The sequence below is a fragment of the Syngnathus typhle genome, unplaced genomic scaffold, assembly GCF_033458585.1.
Source record: "Syngnathus typhle isolate RoL2023-S1 ecotype Sweden unplaced genomic scaffold, RoL_Styp_1.0 HiC_scaffold_33, whole genome shotgun sequence".
Lineage (NCBI taxonomy): Eukaryota > Metazoa > Chordata > Actinopteri > Syngnathiformes > Syngnathidae > Syngnathus > Syngnathus typhle.
Window position 1 is genome coordinate 105792 of NW_026871939.1, and position 12590 is coordinate 118381.

Consider the following 12590-nt stretch of genomic DNA (forward strand, 5'->3'; position numbering starts at 1 on the left):
GAGGCAAACTTTCCCTGTGCAAGGCGCTAAGAGCGAGCTCCCGGACTCGATCAGAGTTGCCCTCGGTGCTCGTGTTATGCTCACGCGTAATTTTGATGTTCAAGCAGGTCTGTGCAACGGGACGTTTGGAAAAATTGTGGAATTGGTCAACTATCCGAATGAAGCCCGCGTAAAGAAAGTTGGGTTGGAACTTGATCATGTGAGTAACACAGCGCGTGCCGCTAACCGTGTGTACATTGACAGACAGGAGGAGAAGCTGAAAAAGCCTGGAGTGACGCGCCGACAGTTTCCCATCAAGCTTGCTTTTGCCTGCACGATCCACAAGGTACAAGGCATGACAACATCAGAGGCTGCTGTTTCGCTGAAAGGCGTTTTCGAACACGGCATGGGGTACGTAGCTCTGAGTAGAGTGACCTCGCTCAGCGGTCTGCATATTCTGCATATGGACGAGAGAAGACTTCATGCAAATCCAGAAATCACTGCTGCTCTTGCTGAGATGGCAGAGGATTCTTTGGAGAGCGTCATGCCACTCCTTCACGTGATGCCGTCGGTAGATCGAGCAAATCACCTGGTTGTCGTCCATCATAACACCGAAGGGCTGTCTTGTCATGTGCAGGACATCAGGTGCCACCACGAGCTGCACTTTGCTGATGTTTTGTGCTTCACAGAGACACACCTTCAAGGATCTGTGGCTGATGGACGTGCCTGCTTGGAAGGCTTCACAATGTTTCACAGGAACCGAAGAGATTCTTACACAAACTGTCCTGACTTGGCAACGAAACTTGGTGGTGGCGTAGGTATTTGTGTCAAAAGTCACATTGCAGCCCAGGAAAAGAAATACATACAGGGTGTGACCGACATTGAATTTGTTGTGGTGAAACTTGAAGCTCCCCTCAATGTGTTGATTGCTGCCGTTTACAGGCCTCCAGGCAACAGTCTGCGCACTTTTCTGCCAAGCTTGGGAAATCTCTTGCGGTACCTTGAAGTAATGGACCATCATCAGATCTTGGTATGTGGAGATTTTAATGAAGATATGCTATCTGCCTCATTCAAGCCCATTCTCGATTTGTTTCGCTCAACAGGTTACACGCAACTCATAACCACTGCTACCACTGACAAAAACACATTGCTTGACTTAATTTTTGTCTCTCGACCTCAGTGTGCTCTTCATTCAGGTGTCTTGCAAACGTACTACAGCTATCACAATCCTGTTTTCTGTGTTTTGGCCACTGAAAGGTAAGTCACAGCTAAATCATGTGGTTCAGCATTTGCAAAAAGGATGGAAATCAGAACGTGAACGTTGTCGTAAGTGTATAATATTAGTGGTGGGATGTGGTGGGTGATTTGTTGCCTTTAGGTGAGAGGGGATCTGGGGCGAAGGTTGCTCAAAATGACAAATGAAAGAAACCTGCAGATAGGACCTCATGTCTATGGTGGGAAGATAGTCCTATAGGTTGAGATGGAATAGTGGTTGGGGGTCGGTGAGGAATCACGTTGAGTTAAGGGAAGGCAAAAACTTTTTAAAATTTCAAAAAGCCTTCCCTTAACTCAACTTTTTAATTTTTAAAAAGCCTTCCCTTAACTCAACTTTTTATTTTTAAAAAGCCTTCCCTTAACTTAACGTTTTAATTTTTAAAAATGTTACTTTTATTTTTTTAAAATTTTAACTTTTAAAACTTTTAACTTTTTAAATTAACTTATGGTTGAGAGGAGACTTTTTAACTTTTTAAACCTTTATTTTACAATCAAATTTTAACCTTTTAAACCTTTATCTTACAATCAAATTTTAACCTTTTAAAACTTTATTTTACAATCAAATTTTAACCTTTTAAACCTTTATTTTACAATCAAATTTTAACCTTTTAAACCTTTATTTTACAATCTAATTTTAAAGATGAGTTAAGGGAAGGCCTTTTACATTTTAATTTTTTAATTGTTTTGAACTTTTATTTTGAATTTTTTTGAATGTCATAATCACCAGGCGAGAACAGAAAACAGATGAGGTAAGTTGCTCGTCATGAAACATGTTTTTTCCTCTCTTTCTAAAGACAGTAAATGCTGCTATTCACTCTTTTGTATTTTAACAGTTTTTATCTGGCGAAAGCAGTTCATCCCAGAATGGAGGCCAGAGGTAGGCATGACATATCACCTTATTGTAATGTAATTATAACATTGTAACATGTTGTAATTTATAGTTAAGCTTGTGTAAGCCCTCTGTATAATCATACATTTTCAATCAATTTAGCTGGATTGTCCTTTTTTCTCTACAAAGACCTTGAGCATGCAAAAACATTCATCATGGACCAATGACTCCCAAGCAGACTCAAGGCACGCCACCCCTACAACATGGCAGCACAAGAGATGCTCAATTCCATCCCTGAAGACATCTCCAGAGATGCCTGGCTGGTGGCAGCTTGGAAGCTGGAGTGGGAGGCAGCTGGCCCCTCCCTCATGCACCGTTATGTCTGGGAACCAGGAGACGGCGCCATAGGAGGAGACGAACTACCTCGCCAGCAGTGGACCACACTGAACCGCTTAAGAACTGGTGTTGGGCGCTTCAACATGTCTAGTGGGGACTGGCGGACAGTGCAGCATGCGAGTGCGGCGCTCCCGGGCAGACAGCCGACCACATCATCAACACCTGCCCCCTTTATAGACCACCCTCAGAGACCGGCCTCTTCGACCTGGGACCAGAGATGCTGGTGTGGCTCCACGACACCAAGTTGGAGCTTTGATGATACACGAGAGAGAGAGAGAGAGAGAGAGAGAGAGAGAGAGAGAGAGAGAGAGAGAGAGAGAGAGAGAGAGAGAGATGGTGGCAAGAAGCAGGACTTCTTATTCCTCTGTAAGTAGCCAATTATTATTGACTATTGTCACAAAACACTCTCTTTAATTTTGAATGTCTTTTTCAACTCGTGTCCTCAACCACCTCTATGTTTTTTCTTCTTCAGTTTTTTATGTTGCGTGTGGCTCCACATGTCTAGACCACCTTGGCCACCTTGGTACTCAGCCTTGATGAGACCTGGCCTGTCTCGCCAAAAAAATGACCGAAATTTTAAGAAGATCCATGGGACCAGTGTTATTCTCCTTTTCTATTGACTCCAAGCAACACGTAAGTAATTGTCATTCCAAATTGAATGTGTTCATATCATTCACTCAAGATGGACACAAGTTGTACATATGCTTGATGTATGACTGTATTGTAATGTGATTTTTAAATATGAATTAATTATGATGTTATATTATAGCACAGGGAGAGCCAAGCCTTTCAAAAAAAACCTGTACAAGGGAGGCCAGCATCATGAAACACAAACTCGCAAACCAGCATGGTAACACACAGGACTTCTTCTGATTCTTCTGTGAGTAACCAACAAGGAACATTTTCATGAAGCATTTTCCTCCTTTACCTCAACACCTCTTTCATGTTTTTTTTAGTATGTTCTTGGGTCTTGCCTGTGGTTTTACACGCATCCAGAAATGCTGACAAAGAACAGCTTGGCCTTTAACAGTCGGAAGCCTCTGATTTTACTCTACTAAGCCTCAGATACAGTCTGTTTTCTGTTCTCATTTATTTATTTATTTATTTATTTTTTCATTTATTTATTTATTTATTTATTATATATTTGCCTCACATTATGTTTGCATTATCTTTTGTATAACAGCGTCTACAATCATGTTCCACTTAAACTCTTAAAAAACAACACTGAAATTAACATAACATCCATCCATCCATTTTCTGAACCGCTTAGTCCCCACGGGGTCGCGGGTGTGCACTTCAGTCTTCAATCGGCCTACCAAGCATGTATGTGGGATGTGGGAGGAAACTGGAGTGCCCGGAGAAAACCCACGCACCCCGGGGAGAAGATGCAAACTCCACACATGGAGGGCTGGAGGTGGAATCGAACCCGCACCCTCCTAACTGTGAGGCGGACGTGCTACCCAGTGCCCCTTCACATAACATTCAAAATACAAAATAGCATCCCCATGCACAAGCATGACTTCCTTTATGGCATATTTTTGCCCCACTGCCGTCTTTGATTCAGCTGGAAAAAGAATCATACTGCATTTTTGTCCTAAAAAGCACACTTTTTCTTTTCTTGCGTTTGGTTCATTATGTTTAGTGTGTCAAATGTTTACACGAAAATTTGAACACATTTAAGTCTTAATTCATTATTGTTTATCATCACTGTGTTTATTATTTATTTAATCAGTAAAACATTTGATATGTTTTCTGTTTTTGTTTGTTCTTGTTCTTTGTTTGTTGTCGTTTATCATTTTTATGTTTATTAATTATTATTTCTTGAGAGTTTCTAAAAGTTATCTACATTATTTCTAGCATTACATGTTTGATTCAGCAAAAAACCAACAACATTGTATTCAGTCCGAAAATATTTAAACATAAGTTTGAACTCATTCAAGTCTTTGTTCGTTGTCGTTAATCATTTTTATGTTTATTATCTATTGAATCAGTAAAATACTTGATATCTTTTTATTTGTATGTCTTCAGCGTTTCTGAAAGTTATCATTACTTCTTTGATTCGATTAAAAAAAACTGTATTTCGTCCCAAAAAGCACAATTTTTTTTCTTCTTGTGTGTGATTTATTATATTTTGTTTCCAATATTTAAACATGAATTTGAACACTTTCGAGTCAAGCCCAATTTATTCATACTTTTTCAGAGTTTCTGAAGGTTATTTATATTATTTCTTGTATTACTTCTTTGATTAAAAAAAAAAAAAAAAACTATTTTGTCCCAAAATCAGGACTTTCCGGGTTAACGTAATAAATCGGTGAGCGATTGGCTAAGGCAGCGCCCAATTACGTGAGCGGTTGTCTAAGGCAGCGCCCAATTATGTGAGCGGTTGCTAAGGCAGCGTTATGGTAGCCAATCAGGGCCGGTAATCTGTAAACAATTGCGTTTCTGTGTTACAGTGGAAATTATTACTCGCCACTTTAAACTTTGTGAAAATTAATTAAGTATTCCAATATCCTCACATTTCATTTACTAGACATTTGCGTGTACATACCTTTTCTAAATTTTAGAAAAGTCGCGTACACGCAGATTTGCGCTGCTAGATAAGAGTCAACATTCAGTAACTTACAAAATACACAAATCAGACATTTATTCGTTTAAGAATACTAATTCATTATGTTCATATGCCCATGTATTTCACCACGTAGTAATTCCCAATTTATATTTGGTGAACGACATCTGGCCGCAGAGAATGACATTTAGAATCGCGATCAGAATTGTAGTCGAAAATATGTTTTCACCATGACTGACAGCTCTCGATCGTATAATCACATTTCACATGATGTGTTTAGCAGTTAGTATTTGTCTTTCTTCCGTGTGTAATTAATATCATATTAACGATGCATGGGGGCGGAGTTGGGGGTTGTGTTACGTTCATAGAAATCGGAATTCACAAGGACTGTGATCGTAGTATATCATTAACATCATCTTAAAATGCTGAAACATGTTCACTCAATCGTTTAGTCACATTTCAGACGAATTTACAGGGATATGTGTGTCTGACACTCTTTTTATCGAATGTGTGTCTGACACTCTTTTTATCGATTGCATATGCAAATGTGGCATATCTGTTTAGCGTGCACTTTAACTGAAATTTCCCACTACCCGCAAAGATATTGGGGCGCACACAAGTTCCCATCAGACTTTCCCACACGTCGAAAAGGTAAGTCGCTTTTTAACAATGTCAGCCCAATCCGAAATCCGATTTTCCCAAAACATTTATAAACACTTTGTAGTCTATTGTTGTACTGTAGACCATTGTGTTACTGTGTAAATTAGTATTTACTACTTTAAACTGGGTGAAAATTAAGTAACATCCTCACTTTTCCGCGTGAAGACGTCTGACTCAAATTCGAATTTGAGTCAGACGTCTTCAGGTCCGTTTCTTACAATGTTTAATAACAATTGTACCGATTTGGTTGAAGAAGAGCTAGCTGGAATTCAAGGAAAGAAAAAGAAACGAAATAAACCTCGCGCACGACGGCAAGTGTAAAACTATTAAATGAGCCCTATAACCTTAAAAATCTATATTATTATATCTATTATACCTATGTCCTCAAAAAAATGGATCCATTAGTAAGCATCTCTCGAACAATATATTTCTTCATATGGTTTAGTTTTTGAGACAGACAGTGAATGTACATCTTGTCTTTTGATCTGTACCGCGTGTGGGGAAAAAGCCTGAGAACTAGTGCGCGGCCAGAAAAAAAAAAACGTGGCGCTGTCAATCATGCGAGTTGGGCGGCTAGATCAGAGTCAACTCTCACCACCGTTTCTGGCAGTAGTATGCAGATGTTTATTTCACTATAACAAATAGAAAATCAATCTTTGCTTACCGTGGGAACAAATGCACAGGTGCCAACGTATGAGCTTCCAAAATTATGTAGGGGATGAAATTGTAGATCAAAGGAGTCAACTCTTAACATCTTCCAAAATACACAATATTGGAAGTAGTCCATAGGAATTAAATAAATAAATAAATAAATAAATAAAAACGAAATGTTAACAGATATAAGATAGATAGATAGATAGATAGATAGATAGATAGATAGATAGATAGATAGATAGATAGATAAAAACAACAAAAACAATTCAACAATAGATATTGGGGAAGGGTATACACACTTACCATAATCCTTCCAAAGGGGTAGGGCTGCTCTTTTATGAAATCAGTTTCTGTCATCACGTAGACTAATTAAACCACATATAAGTGCTGTCGTAATTATGTCTCTGCCGATCAGTTATTGTTTTTATTTATTTTTTTCAGAATGGAAAACCTTTGGACCCTCCAACAATTGCCAGCGGCTCTCACGGCAAAAGTGGTGGCCTTAAAAACAAATGAGAAACATTCTCGATGGGTCCTAAAAGAGGATGGCACGGTGCAGGCTGGGGCCTCCCACTTTAACACAGTGGCGGCCCTCTGTGATGGCCACCGAGTGTGCAAAATTGTGCTTTTCGCAAGTTTAGCCTCCGACGTCTCTGTCGGAGGTACATTTCGATTTATTAATTTTGGCCGGGGAAGAGAAGAAGGGGTCCTCCTCTCCCGGCACAACACCACCATTTACGTGGCTGGGGGGATGGAGGTGACGCCTGATTTGGAGGCAAAGGGGACAGCTCTGCTGTACCCTTCAAGTATTACCAGGGAATTAAAGGACATCAGCCATGAGGAGGGTGTCCTGTTTACGACAGACGGCATTGTCTCTGCTGTAAGATCACGCTCTCTCTTTTTGCTCCCTCTCCTTCATGAAGTATTGATGTTTAATCTGTCTTTATTTTTTAGATCCGCCCCATTAGGATGGTGCTGACACGCGCGATGCCAGTCCCATTGGGCATCTTTTATTTGAAAAAAGTAAACTGATTGTTCTCTTTCTCTCTCACACTATGTGTGCGTGCGTGCGCATGTGTGTGTCTAAATATAGATATATATCACCCTCTCATTTCACCTGAGTAAGGTCCCTTCGGGCATCATGTTGCCTTTGTAATTGCAGCGTAGATCTACATTCCAACACCTAGTACTAATTTGACATTTTCATTATAGGATCAAACGGAAATAAAGGTGCTCAGGTGGCGGGAGAGCAACTTTTTTCGAGTAGTTGTTGGACAGCGGCTTTCAATGACGCACATGACGACAACGTGTTCTGATGGCGTGGAGCTCCACACCACAGAAAATACTGTGATAAAGGTACCTAAAGCAAGCAGTTTTTTCCCGTGTATAAACAAAGTTATTTTAAATTTAAACAATACTGTTATTTACTTGAGATAAACTGCTATCAGTGGCTCATCATCATCAAGGCTGAAGTCAGAATCATGCTTTAGAGTTTTCTCTAAATCTGGATCACCAATTTTGTAAGATTTTGTCTCAGATACAGCTCTATCAGGAAGACATACAATTTTACTTGCTTCCCTGACTGTATAAAATCATTGTGGTTGTAATTATGTTCATGAAATTAATCAAATTGTTTTAGGTTTTACGTTTTTTATCTGTCTGCCTGTCTATCTATCTATCTATCTATCTATCTATCTATCTATCTATCTATCTATCTATCTATCTATCTATCTATCTATCTATCTATCTATCTATCTATCTATCTATCTATCTATCTATCTATCTATCTATCTATCTATCTATCTAACCAACCTACCTACCTACCTACCTACCTACCCAACCGAACCAACTTCATCCATCCATCCATCCATCCATCCATCCATCCATCCATCCATCCATGCATCATGTTTTCTCGTAGTGTTTTAAACCCATAATAAATTGTCAAAACATTTCTTTGCGCAGGAACTGGAAGAACAGTTTCATGTTGTGGCCTTTAAAATAAAAGGCAAACACGTGGAGCTGGTCAACCTCAACAATGCCACCAAAACGGTTCCTTTGGATGAGTGGAACCAAAGATTCCCCGAGGGCCCTAATTTTCCCCCAGAGGGGTTTTTGTGGTAATTTTGTTTGAAATTTTGTTCTATTGTTTGTGTTTCTTGTTACTTCTTTGTTGTTCTGTTTAATATGTACTATGATTAAAGTTTGAATTTAAATGCACAAAATCGTCATTGTTTATTTTATTTATTTTTATAAAATTGAATTAATTTAATCTAAATTATGATCATATATTTCACCTCTTAGTTATATTTTGTTGTCCGTGTATAAATTGTGTATTGCGTCATTATATTAAATGTATTAGTTGTATCAATTCAATAGATACTTTAATTTTTCTTCTCCCCATATTTTTCCAACTGCGTATTTAAGTGACCTAGTTTTATTATATTTCTATTGCAAATACGATCGCGATCTTGATTCAGTTGCTCGACACTGACACTTAGTGGCTGTGTAAAATCATTACAAGCAAAGTCTTCCGTGGATTTAAGGTACCCGTTTTATTAAATTACCGTATTTATTCCAATTATCACCCATTATTGTCCGATTGCCAAGGGGCACTGAAAAGGGCGATAATATGTATATTTTCCTTATGTAGTATCTCACTGGTGTTTTTAACACGAGGACAGCGGCTGTTTTGAGCTACCTCTAACAGCGGGGTGCGTCAATTGACGCCGCCATCGATGCGACACGCTACCGTCGCACATCACGTGTTGTACACGTCATATTAACGCGATCGTCTTGTTCGAGCCCATGCACCGAGAACGTAATTGTGTGAGGATATTGTTGCGGAGTGACGAGTGTAATTGTATCATAGTTTATGGAGAAAAACAAATTAAAAGGGACGTTCAACGCGCTGTCAAATCAGTCATATTTAAACTTGCGCAAAGACGTCGGCATGTGGTCGCGGAGGAAAACGTAAGTTTTGGGGGGAATTTTTTAGCAGCATGGGCGATAATTAGAGGTATCAGTGTTTTATTTATGCTATCGCTAACACACACAGGGCGGTTATTAGAATATGGGCGATAATTATTAGAATAATTACGGTATTGCAAATACAATTGCAAAGAAACAATTGGTTGAGGAGCAGTTTTATAGCAGATTTTTGTTGTTGTATTGCGATAGCGTATTGCTAATGCTAATCTGTTGATTGTGTCGAGAGAGAGAGAGAGAGAGAGAGAGAGAGAGAGAGAGAGAGAGAGAGAGAGAGAGAGAGAGAGAGAGAGAGAGTCTCAGTAAAGATATCTGTCACACTCTCATTTCACCTGAGTAAGGTCCCTTAGGGCATCATGTTGCCTTAGCCTAGATCTACATTTCAACAACTAATACTAATTTGTCATTTTCATTACAGGATCAAAGAGAAATTAAGGTCCTCACATGGCGCGAAACCAACTTTTTCCATGTCAAACTTGGACAGCGGCTGTCCATGACACACATGACAACATCATCTTCTAGTGGCGTAGAGCTCCACTCCACAGAAAATACTGTAATAAAGGTACCTAAAGCAAGCAGTTTTTTATGTGTATAAACAAAGGTGTTCTCAATTGAATCAATACTGTTATTTACTTGGGATGCACTGCTATCAGTGGCTCACCATCATTAAGGTTGAAGTCAGATTCATGCTTTAGGAGTTTTCTCAAAATCTGGATCACCAACTTTGTAGGATATTGTCTCAGACACAGCTGTCTGTCTGTCTATCTGTCTGTCTTTCTGTTTATATATCTATATCTAACCAAGCTACATACCTACCTACCCAACCCCATCCATCCATCCATCCATCCATCATGTTTTCTCGTGGTGTTTCAAACATAATAAATTGTCATGAAATTTCTTTGCGCAGGAACTGGAAGAAGAGCCCTTTCGCTTTGTGGCCTTTAAAATCAATGGTGAATTTGAACAAGGAGTTTGTGGACGCCACCAATGCCACCAGAATGTTTCCATTAGAGGAGTGGAAGAGGGGTTTTTGTGGTAATTTTTTTTTTTTTGTTCTGTTGTTTGTATTTTGTGTTACTTGTTTGTTCTGGTTAAAATGTTCTACTATTAAAGTTTAAAGTTAAATGCACAAAATAATTTATTTTATTCATTTTTATTAAATTATGATAATATATTTAACCACTTCATCAACATTTGCCCCCTATAGAGACCACCCTCAGAGGCCGGCCTCTTCGACCTGCGACCAGAGATGCTGGTGTGGCTCCACGACACCAAGTTGGAGAGAGAGAGAGAGAGAGAGAGAGGCAACGTCATATGCCGATTTAGGTGACCCAGTTTATTATTTTGTTTATAGCAAATACAGTCGCAAATATATTGTTTCAATGTGTAGTTAATGGTATTAATGTATTGTATAGTATATGATTTCAATCTATTTTAATCTATAGTAATGGTATTTTACCCATGTCTTATTTTGGCATATTTGTAACTTCAGCTGTCTTTATTTTAGTATTCTGGAATACTATGGTTTATTTTGAAAATGTTGCTCAGATGTCGCATGTATTCCCATTCTAGATTGATAGATAGAATTTACGGTAGCGTTCTTTGGCCTGCTGTCCAAAGAACATAGAAAACAATACGGAATGCGATCATCTCATGTGCGGTGGCACCACAAAGTAGATTGCAGAAGTTAACTCAGCAGCATGGACGCGTTCCAGGCAGTTACTGCGACCGCAAGGGGGTAAGTATTACTAAAAAGAAGCACACAAGTTTCAAACTTGCCGAGTGGACAGTGAAGCAGAAAATAGATTTGTCAAAAAGTGTGAGGAAAATATGCACTGTCTGCCGACTCACATTTTCCATAGTCCATGTGGAACTGACTCACCTTAAGCAACACGGTGGACACGAACGAAAAAACGCACAACTAAGGAAGGGGGAACCTGGACAGATCCATCAGGCAACGACAAAGATGGTACGTAAATATTTTTTTAAACCCTCTCAAGGTTAATATGAGAATGTACAATGGATGTCTATCGTATAGCAAAAGCTATATTTGCTTTTGGGTGTAATAAACGGCCAGGTAAATGGATAGATAATACATAAAAACCATTCGTTTGCATACATTGATAAATAAAAGATCAACATTATGTGGCACTTGCCTCCCCAGAACTTTTGGTTTATAGGAAGGTTTGTTTTCTATTTAGAGGAAGAAACGCATGCGCCCAAGTGCAATATGTATTTTTGCCAGTAGAGGACGCTGAAACTAAATATGTTGCATAGCGGATGAGCTGTCTTAATCATTTCTGTCTGTAACAATTGCACACACAGCCTTACATTTGTAACAAGTTTCAAGAGATGTGCATATTTTTTCATTAGACATGCAATGTAATTCTGTCAACTTTTAAATACACTATGTTATTTTACTTTTAATGTGGATAGAGGATTTATTTTTGGTGTTTTTGATTTTACTGCAGATTATCCAGACATCCCCAACGTCAAAGCAACACGTCTTTGGCCTCAGCATCCTTATTTTCCAATGGGATTTGTGGACAGGAATGTCTTTTTCGACATGTTCCAACTTTAAACTGTTCATCTCATGCTTAATAACTGTCACTCAGCACTGACACCTGGTGGACGTTATGTTGTCATGCAGATTTCGTTATGCCTAATAAGAACAGATTCAGATTTGATTCTTAGTAGTTACCTTGCTGACTGTTTCTTGTTGACTAATACTTCTTGCGTATGTACTGTTTTTACTCGCTTATTGGTTTTCTTGCTTACTGCTTTTTCTAAAATGTACATATTCACCTGCAGTTTCCAATTTTTTTTAACCTATTTGTATTGTCCCAACATCAACAGGTTCAGCTAAATCCCACTTCATGTATACGTCATTCAGTGTCATTTAACAGCGTTTTTCCTTTCTAACTTATTCATTTTGCCACCAATTCAACCCGTTTCAACATTTAGCTCATGCATTTTATGCCTAACTATTCCACAACTTCTCACTTACCAATAATTCGAAATTCTCTAAAATTTGGTTTTTCTACTCTAATTTCTACCATTTTCAACCGATTCTACCTAGTCCAACTTTCAACTGTTCATCTTTTGCCTACCTATTCCACAACTTCCCACTTACCAAGATTCCAAATTCGAAATTCAACCAAATTCTCCAAAATTTCATTTTTCTATTCTAATTTCTACATTTTTCAACCGATTCAACCCATTCCAATTTTCAACTGTTCATCTTTT

General features: G+C 38.7%; 1 long non-coding RNA gene across 2 annotated transcripts; it reads left to right on the forward strand.

Annotated features, from left to right (window-relative positions):
• The first annotated feature begins 9146 nt into the window (after positions 1–9146).
• On the forward strand, positions 9147–12148 carry LOC133147126 (uncharacterized). 2 transcript variants are annotated; one of them, XR_009711522.1, is made up of 6 exons: positions 9147–9329; positions 9763–9906; positions 10252–10379; positions 10552–10670; positions 10917–11313; positions 11816–12148. It is a non-coding gene; the product is annotated as an uncharacterized LOC133147126 (long non-coding RNA). The 2 variants fall into 2 exon arrangements; XR_009711521.1 differs by having other exon boundaries at positions 10552–11313.
• The last annotated feature ends 442 nt before the right edge of the window (positions 12149–12590 follow it).